Raw genomic sequence first — 25,028 nt, 5'->3', positions numbered from 1 at the left:
TTTAATCCCAGTTAGTTAACATACAGTGTTATATTAGTTTTAGGTGTACAATGTAGTAATCCAACACTTCCATACATCACCCTGTGCTCATCACAAGTGAACTCCTTAATCCCCATCACCTCTTTCATCTACCCCCCACCCCCATCCCCTCTGGTAACCATCACTTTGTTCTCTATAGTTAAGAGTCCATTTCTTGCTTTGTCTCTCTCTTATTTTTTTCTCTTTGCTTGTTTGTTTTGTTTCTTAAATTCCACACATGAGTGAAATCATATGCCATTTGTCTTTCTCTGACCGACTTATTTCTCTTAGTATTATATTCTCAGCTCCATCCATGTTGTTGCAAATGGCAAGATTTCATTCTTTTTTATGGATGAATAATAATCCATGTCTTCTTTATCCATTCATCAATTGATAGATACTTGGGCTGCTTCCATATCTTGGTTATTGCAAATAATGCTGCTATAAACATAGGAGTGCATGTATCCCTTTGAATTAGTGTTCTTGTATTCCTTGGGTAAATATCTAGTACTGAGATAGTTGGATCATCTGCTACTTCTATTTTTAACTTCTTGAGGAATCTCCATACTGTTTTCCACAGTGGCTGCACCAGCTTGCATTCCCACCAACAGTGCAAGAGGGTTCCTTTTTCTCTGCATCCTCACCAACACTTGTTGTTTCCTGTGTTGTTGATTTTAGCCATTCTGACAGGTGTGAGGTGTTATCTCATTGTAGTTTTGATTTGCATTTCCCTGATAATGAGTGATGTTGAACATCTTTTTATGTGTCCATTGGCCATCTGGATGTCTTCTTTGGAGAAATGTCTACTCATATCATCTGCCCTTTTTTAAATTGGATTGTTTGTTTTTTGGGGTGTTGAGTTTGATAAGTTCCTTATAGATTTTGGACACTAGTTCTTTGCCGGATATATCATTTGCAAATATCTTCTCCCATTCTGTAGGTTGCCTTTTCATTTTGTTGAGTGTTTCCTTTGCTGTGCAAAAGCTTCTTATTTTGATGCAGTCCCAACAGGGATTTCTTTATAAATCTAACAGTTCGTGAGTTGTAATTTTATTTATTTTATTTTTTATTTTATTTTATTTTTTAAGATTTTATTTATTTGACAGAGAGAAAGACAGCGAGAGAGGGAACACAAGCAGGGGGCATGGGAGAGGGAGAAGCAGACTCCCCACAGAGCAGGGAGCCCGATGTGGGGCTTGATCCCAGGACCCTGGGATCATGACCCGAGCCGAAGGCAGACGCTTAACAACTGTGCCACCCAAGCACCCCCCTGGGTGAGTTGTAATTTTAAGATACACTTTCTGATCATGTGTGAGAACATGAGTTTGAATTTCCTATCACATCCAAGCTTTAGGAACTTCCTCAGCTATAAAATAGGGATAAAAATATCTGTTTTACCAACCTTCCAAAGTTACTATGTGGATCCACCAAAATAACATGGCCTGTATATCACTCTATGAATGTAAGGCACATTTCTTATGTTTATGTCCAATTTCATCGGATCCATCTGAAAGCAGAAGTTTTAGGTCACAGGCACGAGGCTAGGACTTCACAAGGCGGTGAAAGTAGCATAATTTAACACATTGTTCTTTGGGGAAATGTTTCAGAATTTTCACAGTGGGCAGCTGGTGTCACTCAGGGAACTGAGTATAGAGAGTTGTCATCACGTACGAATATAATCAAGGGACCTTTAATGTTGAAGTTGTACAACAGTTCTCATCTGGACTTTTTTTCCAATACCTATTTTTAAATGAATGAAGTTTAAAATTGAGGCTTATTAAAATACTTTACTCATGTCAATTAAAAAAAAATCTCTTCAAAGACCTCACTACAGAAAAATGACTGGGCAAGGTAAACTAGTTGAATGGATTAGGGATAAGGAGCCTTGACACCTGCCCTCTGGTTGCGGTTCTGTCAGAAATGAGGAGGTTGGCATAGATACTATCCAAGCTCTTTGGGCAACCCATCTTTTCTGTCTGGAGTCTTTTATTTGGTATCACAATTTTCTTGCCCATCTCTGTCCCCAGTATGTTTCAGATTTCACCAGTTTATAAGTATGGTTGCGATTGGATCAATGAAGCATTAATCTCAAATCTTACCAGCTTGAGACTCTGCCAGCTCACGAAGACAGTCCAGTCTTTTCCTGGAAGCCCCCTCTCTAAATAGACCCACTGTGCCCAGAAATCAGTCCTCAGCTCCTATCCTATGGCAGTGGAGCAAAAACCTCGAGTTTCCCCTCAAGAGCCCACCCCACACCTTCTGCACTGATGCTGCTGGCACAGGAAGGGCATCACTGGTGAATGCAGAACAGGATGGGTAAGGGGGGCTCCTGCCTCATGAAGTGCTCCAGCACCGGACTGTCCCTCAGTCAGATATCAGTAATTCTGTGGGACAAGTGACAACGCACAGTAAGAGATGCAGAGGGGAGCAAAATTCACTCCTCCTGGGAGCTGTGGAAGGCTACATGGAAGAATTGGGATTTAAATTAATTTCTGAAGGATGGACAGAATTTTGTTGATCAAAAATGAACATGAAATGCCTTTAGGGTAGAGCGAGCATCTTGGAAAAGGGGGCAAAAACAGGAAAATAAGGAAAATTTGTGGCAATAGAGGTAGACCAAATTGGTTGAAAGGTTAGATGTTTAAAAAAGCAGAATCAGACCTATAAATACAGAGAACAAACTGATGGTTGCTAGAGGGGAGAAGGTGGGGGGATGGGCAAAATAGGTGAAGGGGAGGGGGAGATAGAGGCTTTCATACATGGAATGAATAAGTCACAGGGATGGGTGCCTGGGTGGCTCAGTTGGTTAAGCGACTGCCTTTGGCTCAGGTCATGATCCTGGAGTCCCTGGATCGAGTCCTGCGTCGGGCTCCCTGCTCGGTGGGGAGTCTGCTTCTCCCTCTGACCCTCCCCCCTCTCATGTTGCTCTCTCTCTCAAATAAATAAATAAAATCTTTGAAAAAAAAGTTAAAAAAATAAGTCATAGGGATAAAAGGTACAGCATAGGGAATATAGTCAATAGTATTGTAATGGTGTTGTGTGGTGACAGATGGTAGCTACATTTGCCATGAACGTAACATAACATATAGAGAAGTCGAATCACTGTTGTGCACCTGAAACTAATGTAACATTGTGTGTCGTCTATATGTATATGTATGTGTGTGTATGTGTGTATGTATTTGGCGGGGGTTGGGGTGCTGATGCAATGGCAAAGACTGGCAAATGTGAAGTGATGAAGGGAGGTCTGAGAGCCAAACAAGAATTTGGGCTTCATTTTATCCACCTGCATTGCCACTGACAGCATTTGAGCAGAGGAGTGATGGCATAAGATCACTCCAGCTGGGGAACTGACAGACAGGGAGAAGATTCTAGAGCAGTGCTCTCCTACAGAAACATAACGTGAGCCGCAAAGGGGAGCCACATATAAATTAAATTTCCTTTGAGCTACATGTATTAGTTTTCTACTGTTACTGCAACAAATTACCATAAACGTTGTGGCCTAAAGCAACACACATTTATTCTCCCACAGGTCTGGAAGTCAGAAGTCTAATATCATGGTGTTAGCTGGGCTGTTTTCCTTCTGGAGTGTTCTGGTGAGAATCTGTTTCCTTGACAACTCTGGCTTTTAGAGACAGCCTACATTCTTTGGGCCATGGCCCCTACCTCCTCCTTCCCAACTAGTAGTGTAATATCTTCTGCAGTCAACTCTTCCCCTGTCTCCCTCTCATAGGGACCCTTGTGATTACACTGGGCTTATCTGGATAATCTTCCCATTTCAGGATCCTTAACCTAATCACATTTCCAAAGTTCCTTTTGCCCTGTAAGGTCACATACTCACAGGTTCTGAAGATTCAGATGTTGGTATCTTTGGGAGGCTGTTATTCAGTCACATTAAAAAATATAAGCTGAAACATGGAATAATTCAAGATTTTCACAATATATAAAAACCATTATAATTTCAACACATAATCACTATGCAGGTTATTAATGAGATATTATATATATATGTATATATATATATATATATATATATATATTTTTTTTTTTTTCCTACCGAGGCTTCAAATGGAGCATGCCTTTATACTTATAGCCCGTCTTATTTCAGACTAAGCACATTTTGGGTACCCCATAGCTATATGTGGCTCATGGCTATGGTATTAGGCAGCGTGATCTAGAGCCAGGGTAACCTTTTAGAAGCTCATTAAAGAAATCTAGGCAGGTTATAAAAATGAAGAGAAGAGAACAAAAGTGACAAACCTTGAAACCAGGATTAGGTAAATGTTAGAATGTGCTAGGAGTGGTGGGGAGAACTGGGTGACAGACATAATGGCTATTAGCTATGGTCACTGACATAAGGATTTTCCTTATTTTGTTTTTTTGAGAGGGGAAGCATGTGAGTCCTGTTTTGGACAAATGAATGAAATGTCCAGTAGGAAGTTAGGAATGTGGTTCTGAAAGTCAGGCAGGAGAGGGGTCAGGCTGGAGGTTTAGACGTAGGATTGCTTTCTGAGAGATGGTTGGATCCATGATGGTGACTGAGGATGGAGCCTTGGATAGTCCATGTTGAGAGGGCAGGTGGAGGTAGGAGAGACCGAGGAGGAGCATGTGTGCCTCTAAGACTAGAGAAAAGAGAAATAGTAGCAGCAGGGCAGTTGAACTCCCAGCAGTATATCTGAGGTAACCATGAAGAATCTCCTCATGAGTTTGGAGTCCCTTACTCCAGATCTGAGCTAATTACTCAGCCTCCCACACAGGGCTTCTTCTTAGTCGTCAGTGGGAGTGGGAGTGGGAAGATTGCTTATTTACAAAACTGTTTATCTTTAAAGAAACATTATGGCTGAATCTTCCAAGTGGGCTTGGCATTTGGCAATTACAGGGCTAATCTGATGCGTATAGATAGCAGAAGGGGATGGGTCAGGCCCCTTTCTTCCCGACTCCAAAGGAATTTCTCTGTATGGTGATAAAATTAACAGAATTATTGCCAGGTCTTCCTTCCGTATGGACATAATTTTAATGATCTATCACTTTACACTTCTTTGGGACAAATGATCCCATTTCCTTCCTAGATCCTTGCTTCTAAATCTCCTAAAGAGTTGTGTACTCTAGTTGAGTGAGCTTGGGAGTCAAACTGCCAGGGTTCAGGTCTCACCTCTGCCTCTTACTATATGAGTTTGAGCTAGTTAACCTTTCTGTGCCTCTGTTTCTTACCAGAAAAATGGGATAATGACAGTCTGCCTCTTGGGTTGTTGTGAGGATTAAATCATTATGCATGTGCATATTTTTTATCTATATACACTGTTTTCCTCTGAATCCTAAGAGTTTAGAACATTCTATATCTATTTAACAGTATGGAATGACTTAGATAATTCATGTATCCTGTTACTTCAAATAGCTCTATCTCCAGCCTCTCCTAATCCAACCCTCCCATCGTTGGTTCTGCACTACAATGCTTGGAGATATTTGCTTATATTTCACCTACAATCCAGTGTTTATTCACAGACAAATCTAACAGCCAAACAAGAACTTCAGTGATTAATCCTTGGTAAAACTGACTCAAGTCAGATTACAAAAAATTTAAAATAGGAAAAGGTGGAGATCAATGTTTCTATTGTTATGTTGTGCCACTTTCCCCTCATTTTATAAGTTTCCTAAGGCCAAGGAATAAAGGCAAAAACATTACAGAATTAAAATAATTTTGCAAGGCTCAAACAACATATTAACAATAGACATTTCTTTCCTTTTTTTTTTTTTAAGAAACTTTGTTTAGGCCATCTGAATATCTTTAAGTTTTAGTCTTTGATTTATTTGCACCAAAGAAAAAATAACACTATGGGAAGAAGTGGAAAATTGTGTTTTTCTCATTTCCATAACTTATTCCAGTTTAAGAAGATTCAGTTGAGAAGGTATACATTTTGAAGAATGACTCCATTCATCCTATAATTTTTTGGGGGGTCCATCTACTACCTGGGAAATGGATGACTGCTTCCTGCCAAATTCTCTAAGATCAGAACTTCTTTATTCTCCTTCACTGCAGATGACACCCGAAGAATGCCATCTACTTTTCTTTCGAGTCCAGAATATCAGCCTTTTAAGATGAGCAAGGATTGCTGTGTCCTGAAAAGGATCTCGGGGCAGTATAACAACATTCTATTTAGAGCTTCCTACAGCTTTTTGGTAACTAAGTCCATAATTGAGACCAGTGATTCTTAATCAGGGGGTAATTTTGTCCTCTAGGGGACATTCAGCAACATCTGGAGACATTTTTGATTTTCATGACTGGGGAGGGTGTTGCTTTTACTGGCACCGACATGAGTAGAGGGCAGGGATGTTGCTAAACATTTCACAGTGGGCAGGGCGGTCCCCACTCACTGTACCAAAATATTATCCAGCCCCCAAATGTCAACAATGCTGAGGTTGAGAAGCCCTGCTCTAGCCATTCTAGATTCTAGAGAGAAGAGGCAAGTCCTAAATCAGGAGTAGAGGGAAAAAAGAAGAGAAGGATGTGACAATGGTCCTGTTTATTTTAAAGATTACCTTTCATGCTTTTCTTAGGTTTCTAGCAAGTATAACATTAAATACTACTGTCCTAGGGGGCAATGGAATCTATGGCCATTTCAGGCAGCCATATAACCCACCATTTTCCTTTTATGGAAGTTTATAGTTTGGGTTATGGGGGATCCTTTGATAAAACAGGTATTGTGATCAGTGTCTATGTACAGTCTTTCCTTGGCATACACAGGAGGAGGCAAACTGATCCCTGAAATTGAACTGACTTTACTTCAAAGAAATCCCAGCTGAAGACACTTGTCAAAAGTTGCTGATGAGTGGTCTACAGAGAGAGGAATGGTTTGATCTGGCCTTCACCTTACAGAGAATTTCTTTGTAAGAAAATTAAAACACAACAGAAAGATCACAGACTTCAGAAGCTCCTAAACCTTGCTTGGTAAGTGTAAACCTTGCTTCACTTGGTCTCTCGAAGCCTTGGTGCTCTCAGTGGGTTAATGGGAGCATAATGTAGAATTTGAAAGGTTCTAATAAAGATTAAATAAGAAAATGTTTATAAAATGTCCAACATAGTGTATAGCATGCAGTAGAATCTCGATAAATTCCACTTACTTTAACTTCATAAACTTAGGATCTGAGCTGCAAACTGGGTAATATGAAGGAATTTTCTGTTTATTTCCTAGGTAGAGAGCATGAAAAAGGTCAGCTGCAAGAACCCCGTTTTGTCTCTGTACTAGCTGATGCTGTTCTGTCCCAGACTGGTTGACCACGTTGAATACACTCACTCATCTGGTCTAGATTTTTCTCTATAAAGCCCTAGCTGTGTAAGCTGTGTCCCTGATAGGCAGGCCATAAATAACCAGGATGAAGCAGGCTGAGGAGTGCCTCTTTCTGTCCCTGGTTATTTGCTCATTTTTTTCCTTTTTTTTTTTTTTTTTCCCCGCTTTCCTCATGACCCGTGAACATCAGAAACTAAAAGTCTCCGTAAGCATCAGAAGAGACATACCAGTCTGGACGGCAGTGAGGTAATTAGCCAGAGAACCTAGATTCCAATCGTGGTTTTTGCCTCTGAAGTTATATGACCTTAGAGTCTGTGATACTTAACCTTTTGTTTACCTCTGACCTCAGCTTGACCATAATGGTTATTAGGAAATTCACCACCATCCCAAAGGAATGTTTGGAAGGTTAATGACATAATTGTGCCTAATCCTGGTGATGAGGAGAGAGTAAATGTCTACCTTTTGGAAATGCATAATAAATCTTCCAGGTAAATTACTTTTCCTTTATTGAACTAAATATAACCTAAAGGGAAACCATATGAGGAGCATTCAGTTTTAAAGTTTTTGCTCCTTTTAGTGGTCTGAGAGAGTTCCAGAACTTCTAAATTAGGGCAAATATATTCTCAGCACAAGTGGAGCTTTTGATATTAAAGGGCTCTGGGTTCTCTACATGGAAGGGACCCTGTACAATTATCTCATTAGGTTAACACACAGTATTTTCCCCGTAGTCTCCACTGAACTAGTTACCACCCTATCTCTGGAACAGGGGAACCCAGATTTTTCAGCTTGTGTTTTATTTTATTTATTTATTTTTTTAGATGAAAGACCTCACAGACCACTTCCTCTATCTGATGCTGCTTTAGGATACGAAGGTGAACCAAAAATCTGGATGCCCTTCCCCCCTAAAAAACCTCCCCTGTCTGTAGGAAAGTATCCTGATTCAGCTCATTAAAATTTCAGTTATCTGAGACCCAAAATTTCATTTTACCTGAAGACTAAGGGGAAGATGAGGGTAGAAATGTGATGGGGCCTGACTACCTCAGAGAATGTGGGGGAAATGGGGCAAGTGGGTAAAGCTATCCATACTCCCCAGTATCAGCTGTGAATTTTAAGCAAAGAATTCACTCTACATAAAGAAGAAAACTAAATATTTATAAGCATGCACTATCTATCTTCCAAGTGTGATGCAAGGTGCTTTCACATACATTATTCCGGCATAATTTTGCATCAGTTTTTGGAAGGGTATTTTATCATCGCTCTTGCTGATTAGGAAAGAGTAGTGAAATCACTTGCCCAAGGTCATACAGCTCGTATATAAGAGCCAGAATTCAAATCCAGATTAGTCTGACTGCTTAATTCATGTTCTTTTTCATAAGCCAAGATCCTTTTGCAAACAGCAAACCTCCTTCACCTTTCTCAAATTACCTCGCTCCTTAATTCATGTTCTTTTTCATAAGCCAAGATCCGTTTGCAAACAGCAAACCACCTTCACCTTTCTTGAGTTACCTCGCTCCTTTGTGACGTTTGTAAGGATTTTGGAAAATTCGGTTGTACTAGGGCATGTGAGCATGTGACAACAGAGGCAGCAAACTTTTTGCAAACTTGATGGTAACCATTACTGCATTACCATTGTACTTGTAGATTGTAAAGTGCTTAGTATATGAATGCAACCCTATTATTACCTAGTAATTGTGTGTATCATTATAATAACATACAATTATTTAGCTTGGGTAAAATTAGAATGGTGTATATTAAAATGCCATCCAGGCATTTTTCTAGCTCGCTTTTTTTCTAGCCCCTTTGAGAAATGCTGTTTCATTTAATAAACTGCATCATAATCTATATTGCGTAGGACATTGATTTGCATTAAATTTTCACCTTTACTTAGGAGTTTCCTGTTTTCTATTAATATTCACCAATTTGAATTTATTAACACTAAAAGTATATTAATCAAGTAACATATGGACATCACACAATTCCTGATATGGGAAGTATCCATGGGAACCATTTGGCTCAGCTAAATGTCTAGTGTGTTTGAGAGAAGAAAGTTGCTTTGGGATATCTGCCCCTAGCTCCAAACTGCTGAGTAACAAGCCCAGAGACCACGTGCTGATACCCAGAGACTACCAACACTATGAAAATCTTTCCCATTACAGTGAGCTGATTAAGTAGACTTGCTGGTATAGAAAATGTTAGGCAATACGTTTTTTGCTCTTTAGGCCTTTGACATTTTGGGGAGTTTCTCCTTTCCCCTTTATGCGCATTAGAATATTGATTAGAAGATGTGGTTAAAGCCAATATATATCATTCTGCAACAATCTTCAACACAATACATAACATTTTTAGCAATGGTGGTTAAAGAATTCGGTGGTAGATATTTCAAAATATTAAGTCCAAATTTGTTTTCTAAAAATTTCATGGTTTTGAGAAATTCATGATTTCTCCAACTTCATTTATTTGATGAACATAAATTTACTGGTCACCTACGATGCCTCTATTCCTTTACAAGCTTATAATATGGTATATAAGTAAATTCAACATAGTATACAAATATGTTTAACACAAAGGAGTATGTGATCTGTGATATGTACCACATTACCAGCAAGAATAATTCACTTCAATAAAGTTTTGTTGCTTATATATTGTGTGCCAGACTCAATGCTAGATTCTAGGATACGAAGATGGACCCCAAATTGATTCTAAACTCCCTGACTTTATCAGGCAGCCAGAGTAACATAAATAATGTCTTGGGTGATGGCTATAGATGAATATAGATGTATCTAGGGCAAGTTTAGTCTTTAATATGACATTTGAGGGAGATCTAAAACTTTGAAACATTGGTCATCATTCTGGGAGTCAGTGTATTCAGGAATGTGCTAGGGCTCCTGGCATCTCAGATAACCTAACCTGGTGCTAATGCCAGCTTCGGCTCATATTTGTTTAAGAACATCCTGTCTGATTCCTGGCTCCCTCCACTTTGGAAGTCTCCAGGGCCCAGCTTGAAATCTGTGAGTGGAGGAGAGGGGCGGGTACATAGTCTAAGCATTGACTCCGTGGAGGTGCCAGAGCTGACCTGAGTTCCTGGGAACCATTCAGTGCATGGGGATTTACTAGGGCTTGGCCCTCATCCACCATTGTAGCCAGGGGCTCAGAATCAAATTAGATAATGGAGACTGGATCCAGCTTGCCCGAGGGTTTGGCAAGAAGGCATGTGTCTGTGCGCCTGACAGTGCATCGTGTTGGTTCTGTGCCCGCTACAGAGAAACGCCAAGATTGGTGTTGATTAACCTGCCCTCAATTGTTGGACCTCCATCCAAGGGACTTGGTTCAGTGCCCTGGATGGTGCAGGTGGGGCTGGAACCTCCTCCACCCAGCCTTCCTTATTTTAGACTCCTTTTTGCTCTCAGTTGCTTGCCCCGTGGGGCAGGGTGCAAACCCTTTTTGGTTGCTGGCTGCCCCAAGGGACAGGGTGAGTCTTGTTTAGCACGGAAGAAGCCGGTGAATCTAGCTTTTGTTTTGCAATCCTTTGGGACATGCTTACAACAGAGGATTCATGATGAGTAAATTTTGGTCATTCTAAAAGAAAAATGCATCCACTGATGTATTTGTCTCCTGGTTGTGGTTTCTGAAGTCATATTAAATTACATTAAGAGCCTTTCTCTCATTGCTACTGGTCTTTTACTATTCAGTAGATGTTTACAAAGATGCTATGTGGGTGAAAAATAAAAAGCTGAATGATGGTCCCTGCCTTAGGGGAGATGTTCTCATAGGAAGGAAGTGTACTGCTGAGCAGAGCAGGGAGGTCATTTATGGGCAGTGGGATGGTTAAAAATTCTCTTCTGCTGTTCTGTTGTCTCTCTCAAAGTGGAGCTTAGCTTTGCCAGACTAGTTATTTTAAGCTCTTGCAAACAATTTCATAGCTTTATTTTTGCCCTTGGCTCCAGGAAATTGGGACCCCATGCAGGGCTTTCTTGGCATTAACGTGGATCTGAGCTGCTTATGGGCTGGGGATATGGAGGGTTGGCACAGTGGGGAGGGCAGACAACAGGGTAGGGCAATTCAAGGCTAGACCATTAAGGACACTTCTTTAGGAATCTAGAGGGCTGAAAGTACAGTGCTGTACAGTGTGTAAACTCAAGCATTGGTTTGAAAGCCTCTCCAATCTCAAGAAAGGAAATCTTTTCAGGCTATTTTGTATTTCATTTCCTTTTGCTCTCTTATTTGAAAATTCATATTTCCCTGTTGTGATAGGACTCTCTCTTTCTCTACATCTGTCCTATGAGTTTTGGAGAAAGAATTTAGTAGTGAGAGAAATAAACATCGAGAAAGATATTTTGAGCATACTGCTTCTGAGTTTCAGTCAGTAGAAAAAGCAGCATACAGGAAAGGCCAGTGCTGGCCTGTTATTAGTTAGAGCACCTAAATTGCTCATAAGAAACAAGCACAAAAGGTGGGCTGAGGTTTCCCCTACATCTGGAGTCTGGGGGAAAGCACTAGAGCTGAATAAAAACAGTCCTCATTCTTACCATCTGTGAGTCCACCGTGCTAGGGCATAAGGCAGGCTCTAAGTGCGTGGAGGGATTAAGTTGAGGGAATCTGAAGGTTTACATCCTCCCTTATTGGCTCAAGATTCCCTCAAATCTCATCACTTGGATGTTTTTCCTTGGTTTCTGACCTTGTTCATATCCCATAGCTGTCTTATCAGGGTTTTACACCTTAGTGTGAATTAGTTTATTGGCTTCTTTCCTTAGATCCAGGGAGCGTGAGGAGTAGACAATGAGAGAGGGCGAGCAAAGGGAAGAAGGGTGAAGAAAGTGGGTGTCTTGTGTATACTGTAGGTCAGCTTCTACTTTAAACCTTTGCCTAGAGTGTCTGTGCCCACGGGCTCTGCTCCAGGGCCTGCCGGCTGCATGCGCTTCCCATCCCCTTCAGCAGTTCTCCAAGCAGAGCCTTCTTTCCATTAGTGAGATGTGACATCTGTTCTAAATTATGTCAATTGTACCCAGATAGTCAAGTGATTGACACCTTCTTCAGAATATGTGTGAAAACTATAGTAAAAGTGATGAGCCAGATGCTTCCAGGAGAGTAAATTACTACCCGCAAGTAAGCTAGTCATGGGGTTGGTGCATTTACTTTTTTAGGCCCCCAATAAATTACTCTGCTGGAAGAGTAAATGGCTCCTGGGTGGCCGGAAGTTCTCGGACATGTAAAGAACACATCCTCTTGTCTCTATGTAATATCTTTCCTCCAAATAATTAAACATATTTAACACTAGGGATTTGTATATTGATTTACTAGCATCTTTTGATCAGGTTCCATCAAATGTTAAAAAGTCCCTAAGCAGGTAAGTGTATTATCGAGCACATTTTTCTAAAAGATAAGCCTCTGAAGCTTGGCCACACCATTTATTGTGATAAACCATTATACTGATCTTTGCCTTTTGGGTGAATCGTCTCATCTCTAGGATTATATAAATTCTATGCACCACTCAGGTCACCCTGAAGTCATATTATATATGTACATATACACATACATATATATAAAATACTTATATTTATGTAACATATGTATATATATTACATATATATAAAATATATATATTTTAACAAACTATAATGGCTTTATTCTGTGTCACCTTATTTACTCTGGAACTATGTTTCCCAGAATTCTCTTTCCTGGATGATTTTTGGTTTGTATTGGCCACAGGAGACATTCTAGGCAAGAAAGCTCAAATGAAATTGCAGCCATATTGAGTTCTGCAGGTCAGTGCTGGGCACGAGCCACTGTAGCAACTCGCCCATGCAGTTGCAGGTCTGCTGGCTCACCTAGTTGGTGCAGGGTAGCTCCCAGGTCTGTGGCTCCCACCTTTCACCAGGTTCCCTCCATCAGCTTCCCCGAGGGCTAAGCCAAGTGAATGTGCAGCTCCATGGGGAAGGGCGCCAGTAGGTCTCCTAAGGCACCGAGGTTGAGATGTGAGGCAGACCTAGGTCCCAGTCCATCCTCATGGTTTCTGATTCAGCTTTCCTTCCCTATTGCCAGTCTGGCTGACCTTGAGATAACTAGCTATACTGGATCAACCCTAGTCACAGAGAAAACAGCCTGTATAGACTCCTCCATCGGCCTGCAGAGACTATTCCCACAGTCACATGTGGTCTAATCCCCATAATAAATCTGTTTTCTATATTATTTGTAGTGATACAGTGATGCAACCCTAACTGATACCTAAAAATTTAGAATTATTTAACAAGCATGGTGGAATGTAAGCAACATGAGGGTAGCATTCTTCTTCTCCTCCCCCTTCTCTTCCTCCTCCCCATGCTCCTCCTCCTCTTTCTCCCTCTTCTTCTTCATCGTTCTATCTCCTGCCCCTAGAACAGTGCTTGATACATAATAACCCCTCGTTAAATATTAATTAGGCGGGAGTCACAATTTGGGTTATCTATGGAAAGATAAGACATGCAGTTCCTGAAGTTTTCCTTTTATCTTGCATTTCAGAGGCCTTGCCCAACCAGAGATTTGGCAACTGGTTGTATAGATCTGGAGATTGGCAAGAAAATCTGCATTGAAGCTATAGATTAGGGAGGGGATTGTTAACATGTAATGAGAAAGGGTAAGAACCCAAGAAGAGATGAGGAGGGAAAGGGGATGAGGAAAGAACCCTGGGAAACAAAATTGAATGATTATTCTGAATTACTTACTTCCTCGTAATTCCATTATATATCCACATCCTTGCAGTGGGTTCATGGAGGATATATGAGACACCCATACCTTGACTTGCTTTGGCTAATGGAATGTTAGTGGACATGATATGAACAGTATTTAAAACGTACGTGTGCCGGGGCACCTGGGTGGCTTAGTCGTTAAGTGTCTGCCTTCAGCTCAGGTCATGATCCCAGGGTCCTGGGATCGAGCCCCACATCGGGCTCCCTGCTCCGTGGGGAGTCTGCTTCTCCCTCTCCCTCTCCCCCTGCTTGTGTTCCCTCTCTCGCTGTGTCTCCCTCTCTCTCTCTGTCAAAGAAATAAATAAAATCTTAAAAAAAAAATGTACATGTGCCGTTGAGCTTCCCTCTTATATTCTGGTGATCTTTTGTGAGAGAGACATGCCCTCAGTTGCCGCTGTCCCTTCAGACTGGCCCCAGAATAAAAACAGGCAGACTGGCCCCCAGGTGGAGCCTGACTTGCAACTCAGAATCAAGTCCAGCTGACGCACAGTCTGAAGCAGAGAGCCCACCCTAGTTTGACTGAACGGCAGTTCAGCTGCAGACTTGAGAGGGTGAAAATACATGCTTGTCACTGTAAACACCTGAATTTGGGAATGGCTTTTTGTTAGGCACCATTATTGTTGCAATTGCTAACTAGTATAAACAGCAACTCTAAACTGATGAAGAAGAACCCCTGAAAGGAACTGAGGAGGAAGAGCCAGACAAGTAAGAGAATTCAGGCAAGGGGAACTTCATGGTTGCCAAGAAAGGAGTGTTTCACGAAGAGACAAGCCTTGGTCATGTCAGAGGCCTCAGAGAGGTCAAGCAAGTCAAGGACCAAAATGTATTCATTGGATTTGACAACACAGAGGCTGAGGAAATTCATATCTGATTTCTACACATTTCTGTGGGAAGTAGGAGTGCAGTCTTCTGAGAGTGAGAAAGAAGAAGACTAGAGACCAAGAAGAAAGCTATAAAAGTTGGAAACTTTGCTGAGAGGAAGGGGAGAGACACCATGTGATTTTCCCCCAGTCGTGAGTGAGGCCTTAACAGAAAGAAGAAACATCTGGGGATTCCATGTGGTGTTGGAGTTTTTTGGCGTGTGTGAGACTAAAAGACATAAAACATTTTTCTATCAATCCCATCAGTTATCAACTCTCCTGATTTCTGCAGCACCAGAATCTGTATTGCACACTTTGTGCTGTTTTATATGTTGTCTTACAATCTTTACTGATCATGTGCTAATAGCATTTTATTTCTCTGTATATCCATTTACCCATTTGTCCAGCTGTCTGCCCATCCATCTGTGCATGCTTTCATCCATCATCCATCCACCCACCCACCACACTATTCCTTCAAGGATGTGAGGGAACTTACAAGTAATACTGTATTAAAATGTTAAATTAAAAGTAAAAATTTCAGAATGAAGGAATATATACATAAGAACATGTTATGTTAGTCACGTGGTAAGGACCCCAAACAACTTTTGATTGATCAAGTAGCAACCCGGCAAAAACATTATGTTTATAGTATCCAAAATCTATAAAGAACTTATCAGACTCAACACCCAAAAAACAAATAATCCGGTCAAGAAACGGGCAGAAGACATGAACAGACACTTCTCCAAAGAAGACATACAAATGGCCAACAGACACACGAAAAAATGCTCAACATCACTTGGCATCAGGGAGATACAAATGGAGATACCACTTCACACCTGTCAGAATGTTTTAAAGTAACAACTCAGGAAACAACAGACGTTGGTGAGGATGCGGAGAAAGGGGAACCCTCTTAACACTGTTGGTGGGAATGCAAGCTGGTGCAGCCACTCTGGAAAACAGTATGGAGGTTCCTCAAAGAGTGAAAAATAGAGCTACCCACTGACCCAGCAATTGCACTACTAGGTATTCGTCCAAAGGATAAAAACATAGTGATTCGAAGGGGCACATGCACCGCAATGTTTATAGCAGCAATGTCCACAATAGCCAAACTATGGAAAGAGCCTAGACATCCATCAACAGATGAATGGATAAAGAAGAGGTGATCTATAGTGGAATATTATCCAGCCATCAAAAAGAATGAAATCTTGCCATTTGCAATGACATGGATGGAACTAGAATATATTATGCTAAGGGAAATAAGTCAGTCAGAGAAAGACAAATACCGTATGATTTCACTCATATGTGAAATTTAAGAAACAAAACAGATGAACATAGGGGAAGGGAAGGAAAAATAAAATAAGATAAAAATTGAGAGGGAGGCAAACCATAAGAGATGCTGAACTCCAGGAAACAAACTCAGGATTGCTGGAGGAGAGGTGGGTGGGGGGATGGGGTAACCAGGTGATGGGCATTAAGGAGGGCACTTGATGTAATGAGCACTGGGTGTTATATGCAACTAAGGAATCACTAAATTCTACCTCTGAAACTAATAATACACTATATGTTAATTAAATTGAATTAAAAAAACCAAAAACAAACACATTATGTTTATAGATTCCATTCTAGAGCTATGAATTTCCACTTCAAAAACCTACCATTGAAATTAGGTTACATTTTAAGATTAAAAAAGGGAGTTTGAACAAGAAAACATGAAGAGAAAGTAATATTTAAGTTATAAACTCTCAATATGAAAGCTTCTAGTTAAAACAAATTTTCCTTTGTATCTTCAATTACACAGAGAAAGTGTTTTTATGTAATTTCCTCCATTCTTATCAGATCATATGATCCTTCTCTCTTGTCACACCTGTCCCTTAGGATGGGTAAAACAAGTAGTGTTATCAGTTGTTAGGCCTTTGCAGAGAGAAAATATTTCTGTTTATCTTCTTAGGAATGGGGGAAAAGATTGGAAATTACACATTGAATTCTGATTTTTTTTTTTTTTTTTGGGCACACCAAAACTTATCTTCTGCCTCATTTAAAAGAAGATTTTTTTTTTATCATTTCACTTTCTTTTATAATTCATACCTAGGAAAAGAAAAGATTATTTTTATGTTTAAGAAATTTAACCCACCTCCTCCCCCCCTCAAAAAAAAGAAGAAAGAAAGAAAAGAAATTTGGCTATCTTGGTTAATGAATGCCTTTCTCAGCTTCTCTTCAAGTGGCAGGAAAATGAAATTAGTATCATGTGATCATCATATTTCACAATTATGTTATTACTACTTAAGGATGGATTTATTTATGTATTTTTAAAAATTTTATTCATTTATTTGACAGAGAGAGACACAGCGAGAGAGGGAACACAGGCAGGGGGAGTGGGAGAGGGAGAAGCAGGCTCCCTGCCGAACAGGGAGCCCAATGCGGGGCTCGATCCCAGGACCCTGGGATCATGACTTGAGCCGAAGGCAGATGATTTAACAACTGAGCCACCCAGGCGCCCCTAAAGATGGGTTAAAATGACTGGTTCCACCTCCCTTTTGAGTTTAACATTGACATAAATTGAAAATTATTTAGCAGATATACCTATTTATCTCCTTGGGTTCCAGAAAGAGCTTTTTAAGAAAGTAAAATATAAACCAATCTCATCACCTCAGGCTTCAGGAACCACAGGTTTCTAGCCTCAGGCTTCAGGAACCACAATTTCCTCCAAAGCTTTTGGCAACACTATTAACTCCCGTCATTTCCCAGACCTCTACATCCCACCAGCTGCTGTGACCATCCTCCCGGGGAGAGAGAAGTCTATTAATGATATCCAAAGTTTTATCAATGCACACCTTCCACTGACTTTTAGGGCAGTTTTTCCTTACTCTGTTGATCAGCAGCTAGATTGAAACCCTTCTGTAGAATTCTAGGAAATTCTAGGAAAGGTATTCATTCACTCAATAAATATATTTTTAGGGCCTTCTATGTGTCAGGCACTGTACTAGGACTTAGGAAGATACTAATGAGCCAGACTGTGCATTTCTTTTTGCAACACTCTCTTTAGTGCTGGAGACAGGCACAGAAACAGATAGAACAATGCAGCATGCTAAGAACTCTCATTATATTTATATTTCTTTATTCTTTCCGCTAAATGAATGCATCTAAACTTGGCATGGAGGAGTATGGATGTACTCTTAGAAGGCTGCGTATTTTCTACGATAATTAAAATATTTTCCATTCAGGTGCCTGGGGGGCTCAGTTGGGTAAGCGTCGGCCTTTGGCTCAGGTTATGATCCTGGGGTCCTGGGATCCAGCCCCACATTGGGCTCCCTGCTCAGTGGGGAGCCTGCTTCTCCCTCTCCCTCTTCCTTCTTCTCCCTCTGCTTGTGCTCTCTCTCTGTCTGTCAAATAAATAAATAAAATCTTTTTCAAAAAAAGAATGCAGAATTCTTTAAAAAATATATTTTTCATTCACCTTGATGATAATTAAAAAATTTTAAGCATATTCTTGGTCATCTGGATGACTAATTTATAACTAACATTCTGCAACTTCTATGCTCAAGTTTTTATTACATAAAAAAATCAAATGTAATCTTATTCACACTGAAAGATTTATTTTCTATACAACATTGTAGGTTACATAAAATTAAAACTTAATTTGTGGGGCGCCTGCCTTCGGCTCAGGTCATGATCCCAGGGTCCTGGGATCGAGCCCCGCATTGGGCTCCCTGCTCGGCGGAGAGCCTGCTTCTCCCTCTCCCTCTGCCTGCCGCTCTGCCTACTTGTGCTCTCTCTCTCTCTCTCTCTCTCTCTCTCTGTTAAATAAATAAATAAAAATCTTAAAAAAAATTAAAACTATTAATTTGTTGGTTCTGCCTTTATTTAATATGTAAATTTGTTTTGGTTATGTAGTTGGGTAAGAACATACACAGAAATACTACCAAGTTTTATGCTATTATTATTTACATTTGGTGGCTTTCTGATACAGGCCATTTAAGTCATAATGGTTAGGTCTGCACTTAAAATTATGGGTAGTTTTCATCTGAAAGAAGTTCCTACATTACTTGTGTTTGAAAAACATAGTTCTGATTTCATGTCAGTGATCTTTCAGAAATGCTATTCCATAAAATCCGTTTCTCCATTCCCTTTGTGGGTGATTACTATCATCTGACAGCTTACAATCTTCCCTTTCTCCATCCTCAGCTGGTAAAGTGAGGGGAGACCCAGCTAAATGTGATGGCAGAATATAATTTAGAAATACCCAAGGGCTGAGTATTTTTTAACCCCATTAAAAATTATCTAAGTGGCAGATGAAAACATTCAGGCAAGGTTAAGCACAGTAACCCCCTGGGTTATTTGCAGGTCAGATTTTCAGTTTTTTAAAATGAGCTATGTGTAATGAGCTATGTATAAGATGGAGAATATGGCAATCATGCTTTAATGTTGGCGAAAATTATAAAATGAAAACAAATACTATCTATTGGATCGAATACAATTTACATGCATGTTTAAAGGACAACTTCAAAGAAGTTCCAAGCTTCATGCTGGGCACTTCTTTGGGATGTGCTAGGAAGCCTTTCAGGCTCTGGTAAACTCTCAGCCTTCAAGGGCTACTTTGGTGGAAATCTTCAGAAAGCATTATACATAGGAGATGCTCCTCAGAGCTAGAAACCTGAAGCTGTCCTTTCCCTACCAGATTCTGAGCATTTGGGAGATTGAGAAGATTTTCTTTCGTGAAATCTTGTAGTAGCTTTGTGGACTCTAGGGTATATTCTGACACACTGTACCACCCCATCACCAAGGTGATTGTACTTTTCTTTTTCAATCTACAGAAATGTGCTTATTGCTTATTGCACATAAGGGGTTGAAGACATTTGCAATAGTTACTAGGCCCCCTCTGGGATCTTCTGTTTACCGGTTGGAAACCACCAAACTATTTGATGTTCCTTTCATCTGACCATCCCACTCTCCTCATCTCCTGGTCTGTGCCTACCAGTGTACGATGCCCATTCATTCACTCATTCAATGAGTTACTGGGTCCTCAAAATGCAAGAAGCCATCTCCATGTACTCGGAAGCTCTACATATGCTTTCTCACAATCCTCTTCTCCATTAAATATGACATCTCCTTGCATTTGGTTGAAGTGCATTATCTACTTAGTGGTCTCATTAGCCTTCATGTCTCTGTTTTAGTCCATAAAGTACTACAGTTAATTTGGATCAGATCTCCAGTTAACCTCTCCAATTTGGTGTCCAGTAAATCAGCAGGCCAAATAATCAGACCTGAATCCAGAGACATGACTGCCTTCATCCCAAGCCTCTTGTGAGACCATCTACCAACACTTTGTGTCTATCCTTTGCTTGACATTGCCTTGGAACAGTGAGTCTCAAAGCAGGTGGTGGTAGTGTGGTGGGTGTGAATTCAGGATCTCCACTGGTGTATGTGAGTGTTTGCAAAGTTTGAATCATAATATCTAATTTAATTTTTTCAAATAACAATAAAAGAAGGCATATGATTTTTATGTTTTTAAAGGAAGGCATGGATTTTAAGAGATTGTAAAACATGGCCTTAGAATTTACAAAGAAGATGAGATCTTGTCTGCTTTCCAAATGTCACCCAGCACTGGCACATGTGATAACACCCTACATGTAATGCTCCATTCCTGATAATTCAGGACAATTGCTGCCTATCAAAAGGCAAGATTTCTAGCAATCTTTACATCTTGAGAACAGGGAAATAATAAAGTAAACAGGCTTTAGAGCCTTTGAATATATATATGTAATATACTGGTTTGGAGAATCGTGCTTCCTTTTCAGCTAGGTGGAGTCAGTGTGGCTAAGTTTTGGTGCATAAAATGTCATACAAATGTTGGTAGGACTTTCAGAACAGTTCAGTAAAAAGAGGAGAGTTGTACCTTTTTGTTATTATTTCCTTCCTTCTTTCTGCTGCTTGCAAGGGAGCTGTAATGGTTAGAGCTCCAAAAGCTTTCCTAGACTATGACAAGTCACATAGAACAGAGTAAAGACAGAAGGCCTCAGAAGGTGGTCTGGAGTCCTCCTACCCGTATTGCTTACATCTACACTTTTTTTTTTTTTTTTTTTGAGAGAGAGATTGACAGAGTGCGAGCAAGTGGGGGAGGGGGGGGCAGAGGGAGAGAGAATCTTAAGCAGGCTCCACACTCAGTGTGGAGCCCGAGATGGGGCTCAGTCTCATGACCCTGAGATCATGACCTGAGCCTAAATCAAGAGTCAGATGCCTACCGGACTGAGCCACCTAGGCGCCCTGCTTCCCTCTAGCTTCTTTACACAAACAAATATGCCTCTTGCATTTAAGCTACTACAGTCGGTTTTCTGTTACTCATAGCTGAACCTAACTTGAACTGATACGCCTTGTTAATTTGATTTCTCAGTAGCTTAAAAGGACTAAATTAGAAGCAGGAAGGGCTGCTTCTGTTAGCAAGTAAGGAAACCAAAAATTATTGCAGGCCAGGAAGTCAATTAATGGTGATATGGCTGACGTCAAGTCAGCAAGAAAGCAGGAAAAGGTGTAGAATATTTCAGACATTTTTTTTTTTTTTGGAAGATGGTTGATGTTTAAAAAACTCTGACAAAGAGAGTAAACTTCAGTTACTTTTAGATGTAACACTTTAGACACTTCCTCATCACTTCTTTTGTGCGCAATATTTCTGGAGCTAGTCATTGTGTGAGTGAGGACAAAAAACAGACACAATATACTTTTGTGTTCAAGGTGTTCACGGTAGACCCCAGGAAGGTGAGACATTTGTCTCAGTGAGTACTGAGGGGTGTGGATGTACATTTATTTTGTGTAAATTGGTAGTTGGGAGAGCTTCTTAGTTCAGGCACTACTCCTATGGTTATCCATAGTTGTTTAAATTGTCCTAGGTTAAGTAGAGAGACAGAGGCTGAATGTAAAACCCAATAATCCAAGCTGCTGGTCTAGTTCTTTAACAAATGACACTGCCTCGCTTGTCCTAAATTCTCTTTAAATAACAAAAATTTATTTCCCTCTTGACTACCCTCTGACAAAGGGGCTCCTGTTCTCTTCCATTCTGTCACTCCCAGAAATACCAACACAAGAAAACTTCATCAGCAACTAGGGTCACAGTGTCAGACAAAGCTTATTGTCTGGGTTGATTTTGTTCCAGGAAGAGAACTCTTAAAATAATACCAAAACACCAAAAAGCAGAGCTGGACTTATTCATTTCCCAACCTTTCACCGTTCTATTTTGTAAACCCAACTCACTGAATAATTAATTTTCAAAATCTTCGGGACACCTTAGTCACAACCAATTTTTGTGGGTAGAGATAATGACTTGAACGGAACATGAGCAGAGAGTTGATTTTAAGTAAGGAAATGGGGTCAGGGAGAGGTTAAGTGGCTGGCCTGGGGTCAGATAGCAAGCTGGTGACTCAACTTTGCAGCTCCTGGATCTGAGGCCTGCAAAGAAAACCAGAGCCCATTTCCTCTTGATAAGTTAACTGCCCCATATCTGTGGTCTGTCGTAAGCTTTTAAGAGCCACATTCCTTTTGTGACTGCAGACCTGAGCTCCTATGACTTTCACCAGAGTCTGGAAAACACTTTCAAGGTCAGACTCTGGTATATAGAGGGCAGATTAGCACTTGATTTGCCACTGAAAATCATTATGCAATTCATAGGAGTTGCCATCTTTTTGGTGTCTTATGATCTCCATTGGGTACATATTCGTAACAAGCAGCCTATAGAACAGATTGCCATGTCTCAGAAATGATGATGACATGTGTTTATAGAGTGCTTCCTATGTGTCAGGCACACTGTGAAGTGTTGTACATGGATTATCTCATTTAATCCTCCTGAGGGCCTTGCCGGGTAGGTTAATTTATAGCCCTTTTTACTGATGAGGATGTTGAGGCTTTTCAGGGGTTAAGTACCTAGCCCAAGTTGACACAGCTAGAAAATGGCCAACTAAGAGTTATGAACCCAGTTTTGTAGGACTCAGAGGCCACTATGCTACAAAAAATTCCTATACACTCATACTGACCTTTCCCCCCACACTTCTGTTATTTCAATTATTTACAGAGTAAAATTTTGTGTGGGTATAATTTTCATCCCAGCCTTAGGTAAGTGATCTGACTTTTATATAATTTTATATATTTTATAATATATATATATTTTTAAAGATTTTATTTTATTTATTTGACAGAGTGAGAGAGGGAACACAAGCAGGGGGAGTGGGAGAGGGACAACCAGGCTTCCCCGCTGAGCAGGGAGCCCAATGTGGGGCTCGATCCCAGGACCCTGGGATCATGACCTGAGCCCAAGGCAGATGCTTAACTACTGAGCCACAAAGGCGCCCCTATATTTATATTTTTTAACAGTGAGGTTAATTGTCCTACCTGCAAACAGATTAAAGATGCATCTCCCATTGTGGTGTCGTTTGGAGATCTTAGTTACACCCCTCCGAAAAGAACGTTTTCCAAACTAAAAAGCTGAAAATAAAACTATTTGAAAGTAGAATTCTACGTGAAAATTCATGACGTATAGTGGCCCTGCCCCAGTCTTTCTGGGACTTCTTCCAATATTCTTCATTTTCTGGAAAACATGACCCAGCAAACTAAAAAAGATGATGGAATAGACGTGTACAAAAGTTTTTACTTGAAAAGTTTGTTCCTATAAATGGAGCTATATGTGGGTTCATTGGAGAAGCATCTATTTCTTTGGAATGGGATGAATAAGAAAGTTACAACTTTTCTGCTTGTTGGAGAAGGGAGGGAATGGAGAGCCTGAGAAGCCGCCGCCACCGCCGCCAGCGCCCCCGTGCGGAAGCCGAGGGGGACAAGTCGGCCGCGTCTCCGAGCCCGCCCCTCCCCCCACTCGAGGTTCCTAGTCCTCTCTCCACCCCTCCTTCCCCCTGCGCCCAAACTCCCCTGCAGCCCCTGCCCCCCAGCAGCTCTTGCCCCCCACGGCTCTGTCCACAGACTCAGTCCACAGCCTGTTAAATCAGCTGGATCACTCTGAAGTTCTACGCGGGCAGCGACATGCCTCAGTGGAGCATGTTAAAAAGGCATATCAGAAACTGGCACTGAAGTGGCATCCTGAGAATAAACGAGAAGTGGAGAGAAAACCCAGACAAGTAGCTGAGGCGTATGAGGTGTAATCAGATGCCAAAAAACGGGATATCTATGATAAATATGTCAAAGAAGGATTAAATGGAGGTGGAGGTGGAGGTGGGTCATTTTGACAGTCCCTTTGAGTTTGGCTTCACCTTCCGCAACCCAGACCACGTCTTCAGGGCATTTTTTGGTGGAAGTGGAAGGGACCCGTTTTCATTCGGCTTCTTCAAAGACCCATTGGAGGACTTCTTGGTGGGGGGCAATCAAAGGGGTTCTTGCAGAAGCAGGTGCTGAGGCACGGGTTGTTTTTCTTTGCCTTCAGTGGATTTACATCTTTCGGTGGAGGATTTTCTTCATTGATACAGAAATCGATTTACTTCCTTTGGTTCACCAGGTCAAGGGGGACTCATTTCATTTTCTTCCATGGCCTTTGGTGGTAGTGAGATGTGTAACTTCAAATCTATATCACCTTCTACTAACAACTAAAATTGTTAATGGCAGAAAAATCACTAGAAAGGGAATTGTCGAGGATGGTCCAGAAAGAGTAGAAGTTGAAGAAGACCATCAGTTAAAGTCCTTGTGATAAATGATAAGGAGCAGCTGCTATGATTGGACAACAAATGATTAAATCTGCGTATGTAACAGAAATGTTGACTATATCCAGCCCATTTAAGGATTAGCAGGAACATTTTATTTATTTATTTATTTGAAGATTTCAAATAATTGAACTTTCAGTATAACTGTAACTGCAGTATTATTTATACACAACTCATCGAAGCCCTATTTATCATAGACTTTTGAGTTTATGGTTGGGACCCCATAATAGAGCTAATTTTTTTTTTTGTTTTTAAAATTGTTGTAAATCTCTGTATGCACTTTGCTTTTTTATTAAATGTTATCCAAAGTGACCTGACTCTTGTATGCTCACACCAGTGTGGACCTGCTTTTCCATTGTGTTTGAAACATGAGCCAAGTAGAGTCAACCTGCTGTGAAGTTAACAGTGTCAGGATGAATCTTCTCCAAAAATAATTTCAATTTTTTCTGGTATTTAATT

At 40.6% G+C, this 25,028-nt stretch overlaps 1 pseudogene; it reads left to right on the top strand.

Annotated features, from left to right (window-relative positions):
* The window catches only part of LOC113922312, an 86,324-nt pseudogene extending 61,742 nt beyond the window's left edge, over positions 1–24,582 (top strand).
* The last annotated feature ends 446 nt before the right edge of the window (positions 24,583–25,028 follow it).

The sequence above is a fragment of the Zalophus californianus genome, chromosome 9 (assembly GCF_009762305.2).
Source record: "Zalophus californianus isolate mZalCal1 chromosome 9, mZalCal1.pri.v2, whole genome shotgun sequence".
NCBI lineage: Eukaryota > Metazoa > Chordata > Mammalia > Carnivora > Otariidae > Zalophus > Zalophus californianus.
The sequence above is the reverse complement of the archived record's forward strand: the minus strand, read 5'-3'. Positions and strand labels throughout refer to the sequence as shown.